Raw genomic sequence first — 25504 nt, forward strand, 5'->3', positions numbered from 1 at the left:
ATTTGGGGAGGCCGAGGCCAGTGGATCACAAGATCAAGAGATCGAGGCCATCCTGGCCAACATGGTGAAACCTTGTCTCTACAAAAAATACAAAAATTAGCTGGGCGTGGTGGCACGTGCCTGTAGTCCCAGCTACTCGGGAGGCTGAGGCAGGAGAATCACTTGAACCCGGGAGGTGGAGGTTGCAGTGAGCTGAGATTGGGCCACTGCACTGCAGCCTGGGTGACAGAGCAAGACTCTGTCTCAAAAAAAAAAAATTCTCTTTACAATGCAGCACTCTGCTAACTGCTAGCATCAGCTTTATGTGTCAACTTGAAAAGGTTCAGATGCAAAGGGACAGCTAACCCATGCCAGAATGATGCCTCTTATCTCCCCATGTTTAAAGAGAGACCTGCTCATTGGCTCTGCTCCCCACATTGAGGCACCAGGATGGAGATTGGAAATAATTCATTAATGAAAATATTAGAAGCAGACCCATATAGTTTGGGTTTTTCTCCTTAATACCATCCACAGGATTCCTCTAACTTGAAAATTTTTAAACACAATAAAAGCATCAAGAAAGAACAACTGAAATATATTCTTTATCTATCTAAACAACTGAAATATATTCTTTAGCTATCTAAAATCATAATATATGGCATCTAGAATCATACATATATTATGCAAGTTACTAAAAAGTCAACATAGATATAGCCAAATATACCGTACATTTCATGTTTGAACTGTTTGGAAAACAGTTATGTTTTCAAAATGGCTCCACCACCAATCTCTGCTCCCTGCCCCTGCTCCCCACTGGCTGGCCAGGAGAGCAGGGGGTGAGGTGTTTCTGCTCCAATTCCAATCATTCTCTTCTTTCACCATTCTGATTGTCTCTGATGTACTTCTCAGTCTCATCCACATTTCATGCCGATGTGGTCATGACATTTGTCCTAACAAATCAAATAATATAATATATGGGCCATAATTATTTTGCCCTCATTTTATAGACAGAAGAAATGAGGCCAGAGATGCTATGACTTGCCCAAGATTCCTTAATGCTGAAGTCAGAGTACAGAATTCTGAATTCCTTGCACCCAGGCACCACTCTCCTCCCTAGAGCACCCTGGTCTTCAAAGGGAGACTGGACAATGCCTATTAAGGAAGGGCTAATTGACGTGCACGTAGGGGAACTCCCATCACTGCCTACAGGCATGGAGTGTCAGGAGAAGACACCCACCTTATAGGCCTCAGCTTTGACATCGTACATTTCATTAGAGACAGTAAAACCATATTCTTAGAATGTTTTTACCGAGATTTGAGAATTGACACTTTCTTCAACAAATGTCCATTTCACAGAATCTCAGAAAACCGGAAGTCCTATGGATTTGCACCATGTTTGGATTTGTCATTGCTTCTCAGCAATTGTGTCACCATTTCAGGCCAGCTGGAGATAGGCCAGAAAAAATGAGAACATTAGCCAGGAGAGCCTGATGCCCTTGATTTCATACCTGCTTTCATGGAGTTACCATCAGGCTTTTTTTTTTTTTGGCCAGTGATGATTAATCCTTGTAATGATTCAGTTTTCTTTTGCCACAGCTTGTCTAAAATACTCTTCTTGCAGAGTCCTCTTGTTAAAAAAAAAAATACTAAGACAACAAATGAATAGAAAGAGAAATTTTTAACCATTTCCACGGGACGGGGCTAAACTCAGCGCCCAGTTTCACCTTCCCCTTTAATGGGACTGGTGCCAACCAGGTAAAACCGCAAGCAAAGCCGGGAAATGTCGCTCTACCAAAGCGAAGCTGATCGTCTTTCTTCTCCTGACAGAGGGCACTCTGGAAGCGGCTGCCACACGCTGTGCCTGCCATTGCTCTGGAGACAATGCGTTGGTTGCCCTTTCTAGCCTCACACGTTGGTCAATTCTCTCAACACTGCATTTTGGAATACAGTTCGTGAGGCGGAGCTACTACTTCTCTGCCTTAACGTGAGAAGGTTTTTGATGGGAGAGAACGGGGTGTAGCCTCCTCTAGAATAGTCCTTGTGTTCCTCCTATGTCTGCAGCTTGTCCTGATGATCATACGAGGGAGTGTTCAACATACCAGGGAGTGTTCAGGGCCATGCTTTTTGTCCCTTTCAGGCTGACAGGGCTCTGGATAATTTCTGAGAGGCCAAGTCGTGCGCAGTGAGGCCGCATCCCTGGAATGCCATGTGGACACATTATGGTTTTGGCAATTTTTCCTGGCCTGGGGGTGATGTGTACCCGCCTTCAGAAGACTGAGAGCTCCTGGAGTGGAGGAGGCCTCTGGTTTACAGCTCCCTTTTCCCACTCCGAGTTCACGGTCCTCATGTAGATAAGAAAGTCTGAGTAGACAGCTTGCATGAGGCAGACCAGAGTGTCCTGTGGTATCAAAAAATAAGTCCATAATTTTTTTTTTTGAGACACTTTGTCACCCAGGCTGGAGTGCAGGAGTGTGATCTTGGCTCACTGCAGCCTTGACCTCCCACGTTCAAGCAATCCTCCTGCCTCAGCCCCCCAAATAGTTGGTACTATAGGCTCTCACCACCACACCTGCCTAATTTTTTTTTTTTTGAGATGGAGTCTCGCTGTGTTCTCAGGCTGAAGTGCAATGGTGCGATCTCAGCTCACTGCAACATCCACCTCCTGGGTTCAAGTGATTCTCCTGCCTCAGCCTCCCGAGTAGCTGGGATTACAGACGTGCACCACCATGCCTGGCTAATTTTATACTTTTAGTAGATACGGGGTTTCTCCATGTTGGTCAGGCTGGTCTCGAACTCCTGACCTCAAGTGATCCACCCATCTCAGCTTCCAAAAGTGCTGGTATTACAGGTGTGAGCCACCACACCCGGCCAATTTTTGTATTTTTTTTTTTTTTTTTAGAGATGAGGTTTCACCATATTGCCCAGGCTGGTCTTGAACTCCTGAGCTCAAGGGATCCACCCACCTCGGCCTCCCAGCGTGGTGGGATTACAGGCGTGAGCCACCGCCCCTAGCCAGTAGAGTCATTTTCAACCACCAAATTCGATTTCTCATTCACACTTCCTGTGCGTCAAAGTTTGGCTGCAGCTCTGTTGAACTCACCTTCCCTTTGGGCCTCGGACTGTCATCACAGCCTGTGTGTGGGACATGGCTGGTTAACTCAGCAGAGGGGAAGGAGGAGATGAAAATCACGGCCCTGCTCCTAAAACATCTCCCTGGAATGGGTGCAAGGCTCTCTTGCTCATGGTTCATCGGCCAAAGCAACTCATATGGCCACTGTTAGATGGGGACTTATAAGCCTCCCACAGGCAAGGATAGTGGATACTTGTGAATAACAAAACAATTAGTAATGCTAATTAAGTGCTTGGTCTTTAGTATTGAGCACTTCCAGTTCACTGGCCATTTGGTAGACCACTGACCACCAAACCTGCCTATTCCTAGCTGTCACCAAAACCACTATTTAGTTGGTACTTGGTCTCCTTTGAACTACATCTGTCTAGCTTAATTTTTTCCTTTACCCTTAATTACATAAATAATGCATAAATATATTTTTGTTGTAAAATATTCAAACAATAAAAATAAAATAAGAACAGCATGGCCGGACGCAGTGGCTCACGCCTGTAATCCCAGCACTTTGGGAGGCCGAGGTGGGTGGATCACGAGGTCAAGAGATCGAGACCATCCTGGCTAACATGGTGAAACCCTGTCTCTACTAAAAATACAAAAAAATTAGCACGGCGTGGTGGCGGGCGCCTGTAGTCCCAGCTACTCAGGAGGCTGAGGCAGGAGAATGGCGTGAACCCGGGAGGCGGAGCTTGCAGTGAGCCGAGATTGTGCCACTGCACTCCAGCCTGGGTGACAGAGCCAGACTCTGTCTCAATTAAAAAAAAAAAAAAAAAAAAAGTATGGTGGTTTCCATAAAATTAAAAATAGAACTGTCATATGATCCAGCAATCTCAGTACCGATTATCCTGTAGTTTCCCCTTATCTGTGATTTCAGCTACCCATGGTCAACCTTAGTCTGAAAATGTTAAATGGGAAATTCCAGAAATAGACAATTCGTGAGTTTTAAATCACTTGTCATTCAGAGTAGTGTGATGAAATCCCGCTAGGTCAGTTCTATCCCACCCAGGACATAAATCTTCTCCTTGTCCAGTGTCTACACTCCCTATTCATGAGTCATTTAATAGCCATCTCAGTGGTGCTGTGTTTAATCCTTATTATACTTAATAATGGCCCCAAAGTGCCATAGTAGTAATACTGACATATTGGTTATAACTGTTCTGTTTTGTTATGAGTTATTGCTGTTAATCACTTACTGTGCCTAATTTATAAATTAAACTTGATCATACATATGTTATCTATAAGGAAAAAAAACACAGTAGGGTTTGGTACTATCTGCAGTTTCAGGCAGCCTTTGGGGGTCTTGCAATGTATCCTAAGGAACAAGTAAGCAGGGATTACTATAGATCCAAAAGAAGTGAAAGCAAGATCTCAAACTTATATTTGCACACCCAAGTTCATAGCAGTATTAGTCACAATAGCCAAAGGGGGGCTATTGTATCCATTGACAGATGAACGAATAAATGAAATGCGGTGTATCCATACAATGAAATATTATTCAGCCTTAAAAAAGGAGGAAATCCTGACACATGTTACAATGTGAAGACATTATGCTAAGTAAAATATGCTAGCCAGAAAAAGACAAATACTATGTGTTAGGAAGATTAGGGATGGGGTCTGGGTTTCACTATGTGATCCTATTTATATGCGATGTCTAAAATAGTCAAATTCATGGAATTGGAAAGTAGAATGGTGGTCACCAGGAGCTGGAGGGAAGGGGAAATTGGGGTTTGTTGTTTTTTATTTTTTATTTATTTATGTATTTATGCATGTATATATATATGTATTTATTGTGAGACAGAGTCTTGCTCTGTGGCCCAGGCTGGAGTGCAGTGGCGCCATCTTGGCTCGCTGCAACCTCCACCTCCAAGGTTCAAGTGATTCTCCTGCTTCAGCCTTCTGAGTAGCTGAGTTTACAGGCACCCTCTACCATGCCCAGCTAATTTTTGTATTTTTAGTAGAGACGAAGTTTCACCATGTTGGCCAGGCTGGTCTCGAACTCCTGACCTCAAGTGATCCACCTGCCTCGGCCTCCCAAAGTGCTGGGATTACAGGCATGAGCCACCGTGCCCGGCCTGGGTTTGTTGTTCAATGGGCACAGCGTTTCAGTTTTGCAAAATGAAAAAAGTCTGGAGATCTGTTGCACAATAAAGTGAATACACTAAATACTGCTGAACTGTACACTTGAAAATGATTAAGATGGTAAATTTTATGTGTTTTTTACCACAATTAAAATGTTTTAAATTTTAAAATAAAAAATAAGGTAAAGGTTTCATGACCACCTTCCATTCGCATTTACCTCCCCACAGGTAACATCAGCTTACCAATTTGGAGTGCATTTTTTTTTAATACTTTAAGTTCTGGGATACATGTGCAGAACGTGCAGGTTTGTTACATAGGTGTACATGTGCCATGGTGATTTGCCCATCAACCCATCATCTCCATTAGGAATTTCTCCTAATGCTATCCCTCCCCTTGCCCCCCACCCTGCGACAGGCCCTGGTGTGTGATGTTCCTGTGTCCATGTGTTCTCATTGTTCAACTCCCACTTATGAGTGAGAACATATGGTGTTTGGTTTTCTGTTCCTTTGCTGAGAATGATATTTCCAGCTTCATCCATGTCCCTGCAAAGGACATGAACTCATCCATTTTTATGGCTGCATAGTATTCCCTGGTGTATATGTGCCACATTTTCTTTATCCAGTCTAACATTGATGGGCATTTGGGTTGGTTCCAAGTCTTTGCTATCGTGAATAGTGCTGCAATAAACATACGTGTGCTTGTGTCTTTATAGTAGAATGATTTATAATCTTTGGGTATATACCTAGTAATGGGATTGCTGGATCAAATGGTATTTCTAGTTCTAGAACCTTGAGGAATCACCAGAGTGTCTTCCACAATGGTTGAACTAATTTACACTCCCACCAACAGTGTAAAAATATTCCTATTTCTCCACATCCTCTCCAGTATCTGTTGTTTCCTGACTTTTTAACAATCACCATTCTAACTGGCATGAGAGGGTATCTCATTGTGGTTTTGATTTGCATTTCTCTAATGATCAGTGATGATGAGCTTTTTTCATGTGTTTGTAGGCCACATAAATGTCTTCTTTTGAAACGTGTCTCTTCATATCCTTCACCCACATTTTGATGGGGTTGTTTGTTATTTTCTTGTAAATTTGTTTAAGTTCCTTGTAGATTCTGGATATTAGCCCTTTGTCAGATGGATAGATTGCAAAAATTTTCTCCCATTCTGTAGGTTGCCTGTTCACTCTGATGATAGTTTCTTTTGCTGTGCAGAAGCTCTTTAGTTTAATTAGATCCCATGTGTCAATTTTGCATTTTGTTGCAATTGCTTTTGGGGTTTTATTCATGAAGTCTTTGCCCATGCCTATGTCCTGAATGGCATTGCCTAAGTTTTCTCCTAGGGTTTTTATGGTTTTAGTTCTGATGTTTACGTCTTTAATCCATCCTGAGTTAATTTTTGTATACAGTGTAAGGAATGGGTCCAGTTTCAGTTTTCTGCATATGGGTAGCCAGTTTAACCAACGCCATTGATTAAACAGGGAATCCTTTCCCCATTGCTTGTTTTTGTCAGGTTTGTCAAAGATTAGATGGTTGTAGATGTGTGGTGTTATTTCTGAGGCCTCTGTTCTGTTCCATTGGTCTGTATATCTGTTTTGGTACCAGTACCATGCTGCTGTGGTTACTGTAGACTTGTAGTATAGTTTGAAGTCAGGTAGCGTGATGCCTCCAGCTTTGTTCTTTTTGCTTAGGATTGTCTTGGCTATGCGGGCTCTTTTTTGGTTCCATATGAAATTTAAAGTAATTATTTTCTAATTCTGTGAAGAAAGTCAATGGTAGCTTGATGGGGATAAGATTGAATTTATAAAGTACTTTGGGTGCAGTATGGCTATTTTCACAATATTGATTCTTCCTATCCATGAGCATGGAATGTTTTTCCATTTGTTTGTGTCATCTCTTATTTCTCTTGAGCAGTAGTTTGTAGTTCTCCCTGAAGAGGTCCTTCACTTCCCTTGTAAGTTGTTTTCCTAGGTATTTCATTCTCTTTGTAGCAATTGTGAATGGGAGTTTGCTCATGATTTGGCTCTCTGTTTGTCTATTATTGATATATAGGAATGCTTGTGATTTTTGCACATTGATTTTGTATCCTGAGACTTTGCTGAAGTTGCTTCTCAGCTTAAGGAGATTTTGGGCTGAGATGATAGGGTTCTAAATATACAATTATGCCATTGGCAAATAGAGATAATTTGACTTCCTGTCTTCCTATTTGAATACCGTCTATTTCTTTCTCTTGCCTGATTGCCCTGGTCAGAACTTCCAATACTATGTTGAATAGGAGTGGTGAGAGAGTGCATCCTTGTCTTGTGCTGGTTTTCAAAGGGAATGCTTCCAGCTTTTGCCCATTCAGTATGATATTGGCTGTGGGTTTGTCATAAATAACTCTTATTATTTTGAGATATGTTCCATCGATACCTAGTTTATTGAGTGTTTTTAGCATAAAGGGGTGTTTAATTTTATCAAAGGCTTTTTCGGCATCTATTGAGATAATTATGTGTTTTTTGTCATTGGTTCTGTTTATGTGATGGATTAAATTTATTGATTTGCATATGTTGAACCAGCCTTGCATCCCAGGGATGTAGTAGTGGGTAAGCTTTTTAGTGTGCTGCTGGATTCAGTTTGCCAGTATTGTATTGAGGGTTTTCGCATCGATGTTCATCAGGGATATTGGATATTGAAATTTTCTTGTTGTATGTGTCTCTGCCAGGTTTTGGTATCAGAATGATGCTGGCCTCATAAAATGAGTTAGAGAAGAGTCCCTGTTTTTCTAGTGTTTGGAATAGTTTCAGAAGGAATGGTCCCAGCTCTTCTTTGTACTTCTGGTAGAATTCAGCAGTGAATCTGTCTGGTCCTGGGCTTTTTTTGGTTGGTAGGCTATTAATTACTGCCTCAATTTCAGAACTTGATATTGGTCTATTCAGGGATTCAACTTCTTCTTGGTTTAGTCTTGGGAGGGTGTTTGTGTCCAGGAATTTATCCATTTCTTCTAGATTTCCTAGTTTATTTGCATAGAGTTGTTTATAGTATTCTCTGACAGTAGTTTGTATTTCTGTGGGATCAGTGGTGATCTCCAGTTTATCATTTTTTATTGTGTCTATTTAATTCTTCTCTCTTTTCTTCTTTATCATTCTGGCTAGTGGTCTATCTATTTTGTTAATCTTTTCAAAAACCCAGCTCCTGGATTCACTGATTTTTAGAAGGGTTTTTTCGGGTCTCTATCTCCTTCCCTTCTGCTCTGATCTTAGTTATTTCTTGTTTTCTGCTAGCTTTTGAATTTGTTTGCTCTTGCTTCTCTAGTTCTTTTCATTGTGATGTTAGGGTGTCAATTTTAGATCTTTCCAGCTTTCTCCTGTGGGCATTTAGTGCCATAAATTTCCCTCTAAACTCTGCTTTATGTGTCCCAGAGATTCTGGTATGTTGTGTCTTTCTTTTTATTGGTTTCAAAAACTTATTTATTTCTGCCTTAATTTCCTTATTTACCCAGTAGTCATTGAGGAGCAGGTTGTGCAGTTCCCAGAAATTGTGCGGTTTTGAGTGAGTTTCTTAGTCCTGAGTTCTAATTTGATTGCACTGTGGTCTGAGAGACTGTCTGTCATGATTTCTGTTCTTTTGCATTTCCTGAGGAGTGTTTTACTTCCAATTATGTGGTCCATTTTAGAATATGTTCTATGTGGTGCTGAGAAGAATGTATATTCTGTTGATTTGGGGTGGAGAGTTCTGTAGATGTCTATTAGGTCCACTTGGTCCAGAGCTGAGTTCAAGTCCTGAATATTCTTGTTAATTTTCTGTCTTGTTGATCTGTCTAATATTGACAGTGGGTGCTAAAGTCTCCCACTATTATTGTGTGGGAATCTAAGTCTCTTTGTGGGTCTCTGAGAACTTACTTTATGAATCTGGGTGCTCCTGTATTGGGTGCATATATATTTAAGATAGTTAGCTCTTCTTGTTGCATTGATCCCTTTACCGTTATGTAATGCCTTTCTTTGTATTTTTTAATCTTTGTCGGTTTAAAGTCTGTTTTATCAGAGACTAGGATTGCAACCCCTGCTCTTTTTTTTGCTTTACATTTGCTTGTTAAATATTCCTCCATCCCTTTATTTTGAGCCTGTGTGTGTCTTTGCACATGAGATGGGTCTCCTGAATACAGCACACTGATGGATCTTCAGTCTTTATCCAATTTGCCAGTGTGTCTTTTAATTGGGGGATTTAGCCCATTTACGTTTAAGGTTAATATTGCTATGTGTGAATTTGATCCCGTCATTATGATGCTAGCTGGTTATTTTGCCCTTTAGTTGATGCGGTTTCTTCATGGTGTTGATGGTCTTTACAATTTGGTATGTTTTTGCAGTGGCTGGTACCAGTTGTTCCTTTCCATATTTAGTGCTTCCTGCAGGAGCTTTGTAAGGCAGGCCTGATGGTGACAAAATCTCTCAGCATTTGCTTGTCTGTCAAGGATTTTATTTCTCCTTCACTTATGAAGCTTAGTTTGGCCGGATATGAAATTCTGGGTTGAAAATTCTTTTTTTAAGAATGTTGAATATTGGCCCCCACTCTCTTCTGGCTTGTAGAGTTTCTGCCGAGAGATCCTCTGTTAGCCTGATGGGCTTCCCTCTGTGGGTAACCCGACCTTTCTCTCTGGCTGCCCTTAACATTTTTTTCCTTCATTTCAACCTTGGTGAATCTGATGATTATGTGTCTTGAGGTTACTCTTCTCAAGGAGTATCTTTGTGGTGTCCTCTCTATTTCCTGAATTTGAATGTTGGCCTACCTTGCTAGGTTGGGGAGGTTCTCCTGGATAATATCCTGAAGTGCTTTCCAATTTGGTTCCATTCTCCCCGTCACTTTCAGGTACACCAATCAAATGTAGGTTTGGTCTTTTCACATGGTCCCATATTTCTTGGAGGCTTTGCTCATTCCCTTTCATTCTTTTTTCTCTAATCTTGTCTTCTTGCTTTATTTCATTAAGTTGATCTTCCATCTCTGATATCCTTTCTTCCGCTTGATCAATTCGGCTATTGGTACTTGTGTATTCTTCATGAAGTTCTTGTGCTGTGTTTTTCAGCTCCATCAGGTCATTTATATTCTTCTCTAGACTGGTTATTCTAGTTAGCAATTCCTCTAACCTTTTATCAGGGTTCTTAGTGTCCTTGCATTGGGTTAGAACATGCTCCTTTAGCTTGGAGGCATTTGTTATTACCCACATTTTGAAACCTACTTCTGTTAATTTGTCAAACTCATTCTCCATCCAGTTTTGTTCCATTGCTGGCAAGGAGTTGTGATCCTTTGGAGGAGAAGAGGCATTCTGGTTTTTGGCATTTTCAGCCTTTTTGCACTGGTTTTCCCTCATCTTCGAGGATTTATCTACCTTTGGTCTTTGCTGCTGGTGACCTTCGGATGGAGTTTTTGAGTGGTCGTCCTTTTTGTTGATGTTGATGCTATTGCTTTCTGTTTGTTAATTTTCCTTCTAACAGTCAGGCCCCTCTTCTGCAGGTCTACTGGAGTTTTCTGGGGGTCCACTCCAGACCCTGTTTGCCTGGGTATCACCAGTGGAGGCTGCAGAATTGCAAAGTTTGCGGCCTGGTCTTTCCTCTGGAAGCTTTGTCCCAGAGGAGCACCTGCCAGATGCCAGCAGGAGCTCTCCTGTGTGAGGTGTCTGTCGACCCCTGCTGGGAGGTGTCTCCCCATCAGGAGGCACAGGGGTCAGGGACCCACTTGAGGAAGCAGTCTGTCTCCTAGCAGAGCTTGAGAGCTGTGCTGGGAGATCTGCTGTACTATTCAGAGCTGGCAGGCAGGAACGTTTACATCTGCTGAAGCTGTACCCACAGCTACCCCTACCCCTAGGTGCTCTGTCCCAGGGAGATGGGAGTTTTATCTATAAGCCCCTGACAGGGGCTGCTGCCTTTCTTTCAGAGATGCCCTGCCCAGAGAGAAGGAATCTAGAGAGGCAGTCTGGCTACAGAGGTTTTGAGGTGCTGTGGTGGGCCCCACCCAGTCCAAACTTCCTGGCAGCTTTGCTTACACTGTAAGGGGAAAACTGCCTACTCAAGCTTCAGTAATGGTGGATGCCCCTTTTCCCACCAAGCTCCAGTGTTCCCAGGTCAACTTCAGACTGCTTGCTAGCAGCGAGAATTTCAAGCCAGTGGATCTTAGCTTGCTGGGCTCTTTGGGGGTGGTTTCCACTGAGCAAGACCACTTGGTTCCTTGGCTTCAGCCCCCTTTCCAGGACAGTAAACAGTTCTGTCTTGCTAGCATTCCAGACACCACTGGGGTATGAAAAAAAACTCCTGCAGCTAGCTCAGTGTCTGCCCAGATTTGTGCTTGAAACCCAGGGCCCTTGGGGCATAGGCACCTGAGGGAATCTCCTGGACTGTGGGTTGGGAAGACCTTGGGAAAAACGTAGTATCTGGGCCAGGTAACACAGTCCCTCATGGCACAGTCCCTCATGGCTTCCCTTGGCTACGGGAGGGGGTTCCCCCACTCCTTGTCCTTCCCAGGTGAGGTGATGCCCCACCCTGCTTCTGCTCACCCTCCATGGGCTGCACCCACTGTCTAACTAGTCCCATTGAGATCAACGGGGTACCTCAGTTGGAAATGCAGAAATCACCCACCTTCTGCATTGGTCTCGCTGGGAGCTGCAGACCAGAGCTGCTCCTATTCGGCCATCTTGCCTAGGAGTCTGGAGTGTATTCTTACAGATATTTAAAAATGTGTTTACATAGATACCAACATAGGCAAAAATAGAAGTAAACAGTTATGCGTAGATTTTTAAATTTAGCATAGTATGTTACATAACATCGTATTTCCCAACAATATGCTTTTTAAACTTAACAGTGTCTGTCTTAGATATATTTCAGTGCTCATATATACTGATCAAGCTTTTTAAAAATTGGCACAATGAGCCATAGTATAAAAGTATAACAGATTATTTAACCATTCTTAATAGATATTTAAGTTGGTTTCCAATATTTCACTGCTACAATCAATATTTCAAGTTTATGTGCAAGTATTTCTCTACATTAGATAACTAGAAGTGGATTTTTGGATCATCTGATATGTATATTTAACATTTTAATTTCTACTGCCACGTTGTACCTCAAAAGAGCTGTGCCACTTATAATGCAGGAAAATACTGTTTCCCCACTTCCTCATTAATGCTTGCTAAGATCAGTCTCTTCCATTTTTGCCAAACTGATGGTTGGAAGTGATATCTCATTGCTGCTCTAATTTGCATTTCCCTGATTGCTTTGAAATTGAGGATCTTTTCCTTCCGTTGCTGGTCATTTGCATGTTTTCCTCTAAATTGTCTTTTCAGATTCTTTGTCCACTTTTCTTTTGCATTTTCTCTTACTGATTTGTAGGAATTGATTATATATTCTGTATATTCATTCTTTGTCTCTTATTATACATGTTGCAAATACCTTCTTGCACCATTTATTTTCCAATGCCATTTATTGAATTTTTTACTTACTGGTCCCAAGTGCAACCATTGTCATTTACTAAATTTCTATATATACATAGGTCTGTTTCTAGACTCTAAATTATGTTCCATTGATTTCTTTATTTCCCCCCTTATGTCACACTTTTTAAATTATTATAACTTATAGTGTACTTCGATAGCCTCCTTAGTCTCCTATTTCAAAATAGACTTTGCTGGTCTGGTACATATTCTCTTCCAAATAACAACGTAAAAACATTTGACATGAGTTGTAAGATTTGAGACGGGGAGAAGGTTTTGAGTGGTATTGCAAAGAATTTATAGATTAATTTGGGGACAAATGACATTTTTAAAATATTGAGTCATCCAAATTAGGAACGTGGTGTAACTCTCCATTTATTCAGTTTTTTTCTTTAATAAGTTTTTTTATCCTTATAAGTGTTATATTTTGCTTATTATTCCTAGGAATTTTAGAGGTTTTATTGGTGGTGTAAATGCAATTATTTTTTCAATTTCTAATGGTTTTGGTAAGCAAATTGAGAAGCTATTACTTTTCATATGTTGGTTTTATATGCATCCACATTCACCTTAATATGTTAAATAGGGTTTTAATTTATTTTCTTGGACTTCATGGGTGGATAATTATATCATTCTAAATCAAATACATTTTTGGTTTTTCTTGTCAATATTCATGTTTTTGTTTTTTCCTTATCACACTGGCTAAGGATGTCCAGCACAGTGAATGATGCAGCAGCCTTTCCTTGTTCCATTAACAGTAATGCTTCTAATTTTTCACCATTTATTATGGTATTTGCAATAGGTTTCTGTCATATACACCTATTAAATCAGACTCCAAATAAGAAATTGACAACATTTTGAAATAGCATAATCTGAGAAGAGTTTGTTTATAAAGAGTAGATCCTCATTATTCACAATTCTATATTTGCAAATTTACCTACTTGTTAAAATTTATTTGTAACCCTATTACCAATAACCACCTTACTTTCTCAGTAATTCATGAACATGAATACACAGAATGGCAAAAAACAAATGGAGTCACCAAAGTGCATCTTCCCAGCTGATGTCAAACAAGGCCACATCTGCCTTGTTGTTTAAGCTCTCATAAGTAAGCATGCATTTTTTTCGTGGTTTACTTATTACCACATTTTTTGAATTTCTGTGCTTTTTCTTGTGATTTTTCTGTTTAAAATGGCCCCGAAACACATTGCCGAGGTGCTGTCTATTTAGTGAAAGAAGATGTTGACGAAAAGAGTCAAACTCTGTAAAATATTTTAAGAGATTTATTCTGAGCCAAATATGAGTGACCATGGCCCGTGACACAGCCCTCAGGAGGTCCTGAGAACATGTGCCCAAGGTGGTTGGGGTACAGCTTGGTTTTATGTACTTTTGGGAGGCATGAGACGTGAATCAAAACATTTAAGAAACACACCGGTTTGGTTCAGAAAGGTGGGACAACTCAAAGCGGGGGCTTCCAGGCTATAGGTAAATTTAAACATTTTCTGGTTGACAGTTTGTTGAGTTTATTTGAAGACCTGGGATCCATAGAAAAGAAATGTTCAGGTTAAGATAAAGGATTGTGGAGACCAAGTTTTATTCTGCAAAGGAAGCTCTCAGATAGCAGACTTTAGAGAGAGCAGGTTGTAAGATGTTTCTTATCAGACTTAAAAGGGTGCCTGGGTCTTGGTTGATTTTCTCCTGGATTTGGAAAGGAAGGAAGGAAAACAAAGGGGAAAGGGGATTCTCTATAGAATGTAGATTTTCCCACAAGACACTTTGCAGGGCAAGTTTAAGATATGGCAGAGAAACATGTTTTGGAGTAGAATATTTTGATTTTCTTTCTCGTTATTTCAGAGTTAGATTGGAAAGTAAGTCACAATATACAAGGTTAAATAAAACCCATCTGATGAGAATTTATGGTTTGTAGGACATGATTCCCCAGACTCCTTAGATAGGAATTTCGGCAAGATAAAAAAAAAAAAAATCAGAGTTTAGTCCTCAAAGGCTATGATGTGCCTTGAGGAGAAAATAGGTGTGTTGGAGAAGCTTCATTCAGGCATGAGTTACAGTGCTGTTGGCTGTAAGTTCAATGTTAATGAGTCAATGATATAGATTAAATATGTGTAAGAAACACATAGAAAGCAAGGTTATGTATCGATTGGCTAATGAAAATATTTGACCAGAGGCTCACAGGTACCTAACCTTATATTTCCTCTAGGAGTGATGATTCGGTATTTGTTAATTCAGTGTTTGTAGTGATTTTGTAGGACAGATCTACCTCCAATAACAAGAATTTGCTGTATTGGCAAAGGTTCGGGTAAAGGGTACCACAAGGGATAGAGAAGCAATCCAGGGCTCAGGAGCAGCTGCACTTTCAACACTTCTAAGGGAGAGGGATTTAGAGGGAACATGTGCCAGAACGCAGAAGGAAGAGTCTGTAGAGTTCACTGCCTTGAGAGCTCCAGCAGCTACTCAGGTGACCTTGCAGGGAGGAGATCCAGAAACAAATACCCTGACCCACTCTCCTTCTTCCTCCAGCTTCTTGGTGAGGTTCCTGTTAATCAGTTTCAGGAGGAAACCAGAGGACCCACCAGGAGAGTAGAAACCTTTGCCAGGGTCTCTGCAGATGAGTGAAAACTGGAACTTACGGGCCCAGGGAATACAGCCAGCATGGTGCATCAGTTGAAGGAAGGGTCTGTATATTCCCAACTTACTAAAGAGCCTTTATTTTTCTCAAAAAAAAAAAAACAAAAAAAAAAAACAAGGAATTGTTGAATTTTATACAATTATTTTTTAACATTTATAGTTTCTCCTTTAATCTGTTAAGGTTAGAATTATATTAATAGATTTTCTAATGTGAAGCTACCTTCATTTATTGGATAATTTAATCTGACCACCTTGTCTTATCTTTTTAATAATCTGAGTCAATTTGTTAATGTTTTATTTTGGATTTTTTTGCAGGGACGGTCAATTGTGAGAGAAATTGGCCTCTAGTTTTTCTTTCTAGTTTTAATACCATGATAAATCTAGCCTCCAAAAGTTATGTTAGAAGATTTCCATTTTTTCTACTCTTTAATAGTTTTTATAATGGAATTATCTCTTCCTTGAATATTTTTTAGAACTCTTAACACTTTCTGAGCAATTTCTTCTTACAGTTTTATCAAATTTCATTTTCTTCCTTTACTTTTTCTTTATTATATTATTCTTTAATCCCCCAAAATGCATGCAGTAATATGCACAACAACTTTAAAATAGATGGAAAAAGTAAAGATGCTCTCCTTGTTCTTGCTGTGTTACTATCCACTAAGATGACCAATATTGATATCTTGGGTGCATCCTTTCCCACCCTGCTCCACAGCCATTCAAATGTACACAAATAAGTAAAGCGTGTGTGTTTTTTAATGGATCACATTATACACATTGTAAAAAGTAAAGTAGAGGTTCTTCTTCAAAGACTTTCCTCCCCATTTAATTAGGAATAAATAGTAACTTCTCTTAGAAGCAAAATTTATTCAAAGATCTGTGCTAACATTCTTAAATATCTGCTAGCCATGATAAAGAAATCAACGTACTTTATGTTCTTAGCTCCCACAATTTAGCTTAAATATTTGCCCTGGCATGCTTATAGTGGTCCAAGCAAGCATTAGGTCATAGCCTGTTCCTCTTCCTTGTTTGAAGGTGTTTTTACCGCTCTCAGCATTCCACAAGTTACTTCCTCCTTCCTTTGTTCTCCTCTACCTTTGCCTCTTTTAAAAAGTTCTAAGTTACTAGCCAATCGGGACAAATACAGAATGTGAGGTCCTGTTCCAGCCAATGGAAACCAGACACAGCAATAGAGTGGACACATCAGGTTATAAATGACTCTGTCTCCTTTGTTCAGTGTACTCTCATGGCAAAACCACTGGTGAGTGTACCCTTTCTGCAGAAAGTATAAAAATGGCCTTGCCGAGTAAATTAAATTTAATGTTCAAGTGCCATTTCTTTATGGCACTGGGGAACAAGCATTTCAAACAACATTATTCTGCAACTTCTTTTATTCTCTGCAACTAGTATATAATTAATATCCTTCCAGGTAATAGAGATAGTGTAACTCATTGTGTGTAATAGCTGCCTAATAGTCCATTGGATGAACATACCATGGGTTAATTGCACATCTGCCATTCCTTTATAGATGGAGAGTTAGGCTTTCTTTCTCTCTTTCTTTTCTTTTCTTTCTTTCTTTCTTTCTTTCTTTCTTTCTTTCTTTCTTTCTTTCTTTCTTTCTTTCTTTCTCTTTCTTTTTATGAGACGAAGTCTTGCTGTTGCCCACGCTGGAGTGCAGTGGCACGATCTTGGCTCAGTGCAACCTCTGCCTCCTGGGTTCAAGCAATTCTTCTGTCTCAGCCTCCTGAGAAGCTGAGACTACAGGTACTCACCACCACATCTGGCTAACTTTTATATTTTTAGTAGAGATGGGGTTTCACCATATTGGTCAGGCTGGTCTTGAACTCCTGACCTCAGGTGATCTGCCTGCCTTGGCCTCCCAAAGTGCTGGGATTACAGATGTGAGCCACCATGCCCAGTCCTTTTTGTTTTTGTTGTTACTACAAATATTGTCTCTGTAAATATCTTTGTATACCAGTACTTTTATTTTTATAAAATAGATTCTGAAAAAAGTGGGATGGCTGAGCAAGGAGAATGTAAATTAACAAGATGCAAAACAAGGCTCAATTCTAGCCTGAGGTTCCCGGAGTCAGAGTAAAGAAATGGTGAGGCTTTTCCCATTCCACAGGGTCCTGCAACAGAATATGCAGGGCTTGCAAAGGAGGGATTAAGGGCTGGTTTCAAAAGCCAGAGGGCAATACCCACTTAAGAGCCAGAGGGTAGAAGAGGCTGGGGCTGAGGGTGGCTTTTTTGGAGAGAGTTCTTGGAGGGCTGTGGCAGTTTCCTTCTCATGGCCCAAGGAGGCAGGGAGGAGGGCCCTTTCCCCTCATCTCAGACTGGTGAGAAGAGCTTCAGGAGACCACAGGGAGAACTACAAATGTGTCCCCTGAAGTTTGAGATCTCAATAAAGGGTTTCTAACTCTTGCCCCCAGAATAATTCTCCAGGTGAGGGGCTGACTGCAGTCCCCTAAGGCAGCAAAGTGAAAAACTGTATTGGCCTGCACCACACTTCCACTGAGGCAGGGGACAGGAAACTGTGGGTGCTTCCTGTGGACCAGAAGTAGTCTATGCAGGACAGAGGTGGCCTGGAGCAATTATGAATCTTACTCAAGAGGTTCCTCGCTTTTACACTGTTGATGGGAGTGTAAATTAGTTCAACCACTGTGGAAGACAGTGTGGCGATTTCTCAAAGACCTAGAAGCAGAAATGCTATAAGATGCAGTAATCCCATTACTACTTATATACCCAAAGGAATACAAATCATTCTATTATAAAGATACATGCATGTGTATGTTCATTGCAGCACTATTCACAATAGGAAAGACATGGAATCAACCCAAATGCCCATCAATGATAGACTGCAAAAAGCAAATTTGGTACATATACACTATGGACTACTATGCAGCCAAAGAAAGGAATGAGATCATGTCCTTTGCAGGGACATGGATGGAGCTGGAAGCCATTATTCTCAGCAAACTAATGCAGGAACAGAAAACCAAATACTGCATGTTCTCACTTATAAGTGGGAGCTGAATGATGAGACCGCATTGTGGGGGGTGGGGAACAACACACACTGGGGCCTGTTGGAAAGGTGGGTGGGGGGAGAGAGGACATCAGGAAGAATAGCTAACGGATGCTGGGCTTGATACTTAGGTGACGGGTTGATCTGTGCAGCAAACCTCCATGGTACACATTTACCTATGTAACAAACCTGCACATCCAGCACACGTACCCCAGAACTTAAACTGAAAGTTGGAAACTAAAAAAAATAAGTTCCTGGAGAGAGATGGATCCTGGAGAGAGATGGATCCAGGGAGTGTTTCTGGAAAACACCATCTATGCAGAGGAAGAAATTAAAAGTGGCCGTGTAGGCAGCACTTGGCACGTCACGGAAATAGCAACTGGGGGTTCCTAGTGGTAAAACCCCAAGGGAAATGCATTTTGGGGGGTGGGGTGAAGCTGACTCTAAAGACCCACAGAATCCTAAGTGTGTCCACCCCCAGCTCATAACTATCCCAAACAAGCAAATCGTTTCCTGACTTCCTAATCCAGAGGCATCAGAAACCTGGGCCAGGCTGCAGGAGTGGAGAAGCCAGCCCACTCCCTGTCTCTGGCCAGCACCAGCCTGGGCTGGGAGAGGCTGCAAGTAGAACCCAGAGTTTTGATGTTTACACCAGGACTGGACATTACAAATGTCGACATGAGACTGTTTTGTGAATAAAAGTGATGATTTCTAAAAACCTAAAAGTGATGGGAAAGCTTACATACACTGCCCGGGATTTTAGGTGGAGACAAAAAAGGAAACCATGAGACAGCTTTGAAGTGCCCATGGGAGGGGGCGCTTTCTGCTTGCACCCACTGGTGTGCTGCTTCTTCATGACATATGAGTTAATCAATGTAATAAATACTGTCAGACTGCTTTCCAAAAACACTTGTACAGTTCAAACATCTACCAGCAATATATGAGAATGCTTCCAGAACTGAACCTTTGCCAGTATTACTTTTCATTGTCATAATTCTGTTGAATAAAATTGTGTTGTTTAATTTGCTGTGCTTGGCTCACATAGAAGATCAAGTTCATCAAGGAAGGACAGTAAAATCTCAGAATTCACCACTATATAATTCATCCATGTAACCCAAAACCACTTGTATCCCAAAAGCTATCAAAATAAAAATTTTTAAGCTGGAATGGACATTAGAAATTACTGAAGCAGCCAGGTGCGGTGGCTCATGCCTGTAATCCCAACACTTTGGGAGGCTGAGATGGGCAGATCACGAGGTCAGGAGATCAAGACCATCCTGGCTAACACAGTGAAACCCCGTCTCTACTAAAAATACAAAAAAATTAGCTGGGTGTGGTGGCGGGCGCCTGTAGTCCCAGCTACTCGAGAGGCTGAGGCAGGAGAATGGCATGAACCTGGGAGGCGGAGCTTGCAGTGAGCCGAGATCGCGCCACTGCACTCCAGCCTGGGAGACAGGGTGATACTCCATCTAAAAAAAAAAAAAAAAGAAAAGAAAGGAAATTGCTGAAGTAGCCAGGTGCAGTGGTTCACACCTGTAATCCTAGCACTTTGGGAGGCCAAGGCAGGCGGATCACCTGGCGTCAGAAGTTCGAGACCAGCCTGGCCAACGTGGTGAAACCCCATCTCTACTAAAAAAATACAAAAATTAGCTGGGCATGGTGGTGGGCGCCTGTAATCCCAGCAACTTAGGAGGCTGAGGCAGGAGAATCGCTTGAACTCAGAAGGCAGAGGTTGCAGTGAGCCAAGATCATGCCATTGCACTCTAGCCTGGGTGACAAGAGCAAGATTCCATCTTAAAAAAAAAGAAAAGAAATTACTGAAGCACAGAGAGTCAGAGGACATGTCAAAGTCTCAAAGTAAATTGTGACCATCTATTGGTAGAACAGTTTTCAGATTCATGCCTTTCATAGAAGCAAAGTTCTACCTGAAAATCTACCTTTTAAAGGAAAGATAGGCAAGGTGTGGTGGTTCATGCCTGTAATCGCAGCACTTTGGGAGGCCAAGGCATGTAGATCGCTTGAATCCAGGAATTTGAGACCAGCCTCGGCAACATGATAAAACCCCATCTTTACCAAAAATTACAAAAAATTAGCCCAGTGTGGTTGCCTGTGCCGGCTACTTCGGAGGCTGTGGTAGGCTCAAGTCCCAGTTTGGGCCTGGGAGGCAGAGGTTGCTGTCAGCCAAGATTGTGTCACTGTGCTGGGTTACAGAGTGAGATCTTGTATCACAAAAAAAGGAAGGATAATCCACTATGACTCTAAAATTTTGGGCAATATGATGTCTTCATTATCGAGGTGATATGATATGGATTTGTGTCACTGACCAAATCTCACGTCTAATTGGAGGAGGGGCCCGGTGGGAGGTGATTGGATAATGGGGGCGGATTTCTCCCTTGCTATTATTGTAGTAGTGATTGAGCTCTCACGAGATCTGATGGTTTAAAAGTGTGTGTCACTTCCCCCTTCACTCTCTCTCTCTCTCCTGCCACCATGTGAAGAAGGCGCTTGCTTCCTTTTTCACTTTTCGCCATGATTCGAAGTTTCCTGAGGCCTCCCAGTCATGCTTCCTATTAAGCCTGCAGAACTGTGAGTCAATTAAACCTCCTTTCTTCGTAAATTACCCAGTCTCAGGTAGTTCTTTACAGCAGTGTGAAAACAGATAATACACCAGATTACTAATTTTATGTATTAGGTTCCTGCAAGATACACCTCAAATATTTGGTGCTTTGATATGCACTGGTACCCAGATTTACTTAATAGAGACTCACTGATTTCTTCTCATTGAAATTTTATTTTTAAATTTTTCTTATTTATTTTTGAGACAGAGGTTTCATTTTGTCACCTAGAGTGGTCTTGAACTCCTAGACTCAAGTGATCCTCTCACCTTGGTCTCCCAATTAGCTAGAACTACAGACACCTGCCTCGACTGGCTCTCCCTATTTTAGAACCTCAAATGTCCACTCTTTTAGAGAATCAAGTTATGCCTGTTTGTGGTTGAACAGATAAGTACAAGAACAAAATGGTCCCCAAAGTGCAAGGCTTTCGATACTAGTTAGTTACATAAGAAGCTGCTGTAACACACATATCTTCCAAAAAATATATCTAGCCGAGTGGGTCTCATAACCTCATAGTGCATGCCTTCAAAAGCTCTTCACCTCTGCCCAGAGGCAGTAGGAAAGGAAGACTTCATCTCTGCTTCCTTCTTCTTCCTATGGATCAGAATATGCCAGCCAATGACACCAGAAAAATAACCAGAGAAGATTTTTGAAGAGCAAAAAATGTGATGATTTTATTCTTACTCAAAGGGAATAAGAAGCAAAACCCCACAATGAACACCATATGTGTCTCCTCCAGTAGGAGCCCAGCTGTTCTTATGCCCCTTGGATAGTGTTTTACTTCCCAAATGCAAATTCATTCCAGTTTAATTGGTTGAACTCGGCATGCAGTCTTAGGATTTCCTTATGCATCATGTCCAGGAAGACTATATAGATTTTGTGCGGAATTTAAGGATTTCTTACACAAAGAGCATGCTTCCTCTGCAGTTCTTTCAGGTCAATCTTCTCCAAATTGCAATTGTATGATTATCACTCTTAAATTAGTCACAGTTTCTCTTCTCTGTTATTCACTCCATTCTATGGCAATGGCTAATCCCAAGCCCTATTGCAGAAAAAGAAAATGATACAGAGATTACATTGCTTTGAAGGGTCAGTCATTATGAATCACGGTAGCTGAGGTACAAGTGGCATGTGCCCATAATTGAAAGCAGCGGCCTCAAATCTTTTTGGCACCAGGAGCCTGTTTCATGGAAGACAATTTTTCCATGAACAGGGTAGGGAGGATGGTATCAGGATGATTCAAGTGCATTACATTTATTGTGCACTTTATTTCTATTATTATTACATTGTATTATATAATGAAATAATTATACAACTCACCATAATATAGAATCAGTGGGAGCCCTGAGCTGGTGTTCCTGAAACTAAATGGTCCCATCTGGGAGTGACAGGAGGCAGTGAGAGATCATCAGGCATTAGATTCTCATAAAGAGCATGAAACCTAGATCCCTCTCATGCGTAGTTCACAATAGAGTTTGCGCTCCTATGAGAATCTAATGATGCTGCTGATGTAACAGGAGATGGAGCTCAAGCGCTAATGTGAGCAATGGGGAGTGGCTATAAATACAGATGAAACTTCACTCACTTGCCCACCCTTCACTTCTTGCTGTGCGGCTTTGTTCCTAACAGGCCATGGACAGGTCTGTGGCCTGGAGACTGGGGACCACTGATTTAAAGAACATATGGCTAACCGAAAAAAATTTTGGTTTTCACAGAAATACCATCACTAATAGAGATTAGGAGTACACATCTAAAAATGAGAATGTCTTCAATTTCTTATAGTATTTAATCAATACCTTCTGCCCTTAGTAGCTGCTAACCAACTCTTGTCTGCTTTCTCACAGATAGCCAGTGTCAAAATCATTATTTCTTCTCACTCTCTCTTCCTTACATCTCTCCTCCACTGTGCAGTTGAGTGCATTCTCCCCCACGCCCTTGTAGGATGTGGCAGCATTGATTCCCTGCATTCTCCACCGCCTTGTAGCCATTCCTCTTCTGTCTGCTCACACTACCCCAGCCTTAAAAACACCTCCTTTCCTCCCCTCTGAGTTTGAAAGCTACTGCCTTTCTCTCTCGTTCCCTTTATTGGCAAGTGCCTATTCATTTACTCATTTTATAAATTGCTAAATGTACTCCAAGCTTGTAGCAACATCAAACAGAACTGTAGTAGGTAAGTTAAGATCCCTCAGTCTCCTCTCCCACCACTTCTGGATGGCAGCCACTGTTCACAGTTCAGTGTGTATTTTTATTAGATGTTTATAATATGTAACAAATATGTACCTATTTGTGTTGTAGACTTCTTTTACACAAATGAGACCATATTACACAATTCTGCAGCCTGCTTTTTTTTATTGTTGTCTTAAATGACTTGAAAAGTGTGAACAGTATAGATGTATATGTTATAAAACAAAAAAGCCCTCTTGTGGTATATTTACCCACAAAGCCAAGCTGTCCTGTTACCAAAAAAAAAAAAAGTAAAACAAAAAAAGGTCATTGCCCAAGTAATTGCAAAGCAATTTGAATATTCAGTTATTACGGTCTCCTCTTTTTTCTCTCCATCACTCTTTATACACACACAGACACACACACACACTCTCTCTCTCTCTCTCTCTTTCTCTCTCTCCCTCTCTCTCTACTGATGGACATTCAGGTCCCTAGATTTTGACTCTCATAAGCAGTACTGCAATAAGCAGCATATACACTTTTGTGCATGTACTTTTGTGTACATGAAAATATTCTGCAGCATGCATTTCTAGAAGTGAAAATGCTGCGTTAGAATGGCGTGCATTTGAAATTGTGTTAGATCCTGACGGATTGCCTTCCAAACAGCTCTACCAATTTGTACTCTCATTAGCAGTGAATGAGAGTGACTATGTCTTCACATCCACATTAATACTGTGTAGTATCAGCCCAGGCGCGGTGGCTCACATCTGTAATTCCAGCACTTTGGGAAGCTGAGACAGGCGGATCACCTGAGGTCAGGAGTTTGAGATCAGCCTGGCCCACATGGCAAAACCCCATCTCCACCAAAAATACAAAAAAAAATAGCTGGGCATGGGGGTGTGCACCTGTAATCCCAGCTACTAGGGAAGCTGAGACAGGAGAAATCGCCTGAACCTGGGAGGCGGAAGTTGCAGTGAGCCGAGACTGTGCCATTGCACTCCAGCCTGGGCGACAGAGTGAGACTCTGTCTCTCAAAAAAAAAAAAAAAAGAAAGAAAGGTGGCATAGACATTGGGAAGACAACAGTAGTGTTTGATTTTGATTTCTGGGAATTATCTTGTAGACTAATAAACAAATTTTGAAAAGCCTATATAGTTTGAGTTAGTTTGATATAAAGATTCATATGAATCCATTAAAACAAGCTCACTAACAATATTTTCATTTTGCCAATCATCACTGTCAAAAGAGCTTTGTTAAAGTCTCTTACCATGATTATGGGTTTGTGTATTTTACCTGGCAACCTAAGGACTTCAGAATGCTTTAAAAAGAATCATAGCTAGCATTTTAAAGCAGTTTTTATGTTTGAGCACTGATCCAAGCCCTTGACATGTAATAACTAATTTAACCATCACAATAACTTATGAGGTAAATGTTATTAGTGTTCCCATATCAAGAGAAGTAAAGATGTAGAGAGATGGTAGTTAACATCTTGCCCCAAATCACACAGATGATAAAGACCAGAGTCAAGATCAAGGCAATCGGGTTCCAGCATTCATTCTGTTAACCACTAAGCACTATTCAACCCTGATCTCCTGACCAGTTTTTGTTCAGGATATGGATTCTAGTCTATTACCCCCACCCCTAAATTAGACATTACTTTCATTATTTTATACCATGTATATTTATTATATTTACCAATATATTTGCTCACAATTTCCTCCTGTCTCTCAGGCATTACATCTGAAGTGTATATATATATATATATATATATGATTTTTTTTGAGACAGAGTCTCACTCTGTCGCCCAGGCAGGAGTGCAGTGGTATGATATCAGCTCACTGCAACCTTCGCCTCCCGGATTCAAGCGATTCTCCTGCCTCGGCCTCCTGAGTAGCTGGGATTACAGGCATGCACCCCTACGCCTGGCTGATTTTTGTATTTTTAGTAGAGACAGGGTTTCACCATGTTGGCCAGGCTGGTCTCGAACTCCTGACCTCAAGTGATCCGCCTGCCTCGGCCTCCCAAAGTGCTGGAATTACAGGCATGAGCCACCATGCCAGCCCTACTTTTTTTTTTTTTTTTGAACTTTCTTAGTGCTGAAAGAAAAACACTGTTAACTAATGATTTTATATCCAGCAAATTTGTCCTTCAAAAATGAAAGAGATAAACAAAAAATGAGAAAATTCATCACTAGCAGATCTGATCTACAAGAAATAGTAAAAGGAGTTCTTCAGGATGAAATGATGGGACAGTAACTAACGTCTAAGTTAACAAATGAAGGACACCAGAGAAGGTTACTACATGGATAATACAAAGACAGCATAAACATGTTTTGGTTTGAGCTTTTTATCTCCTATCTGATTTAAAGATAAATGCACAAAGCAATAATTATAAAGCTATCTTGTTAGGCCTATAATTTACAAAGATG

This window comes from Hylobates moloch, unplaced genomic scaffold, assembly GCF_009828535.3.
Source record: "Hylobates moloch isolate HMO894 unplaced genomic scaffold, HMol_V3 SCAFFOLD_4, whole genome shotgun sequence".
NCBI classification, from domain to species: domain Eukaryota; kingdom Metazoa; phylum Chordata; class Mammalia; order Primates; family Hylobatidae; genus Hylobates; species Hylobates moloch.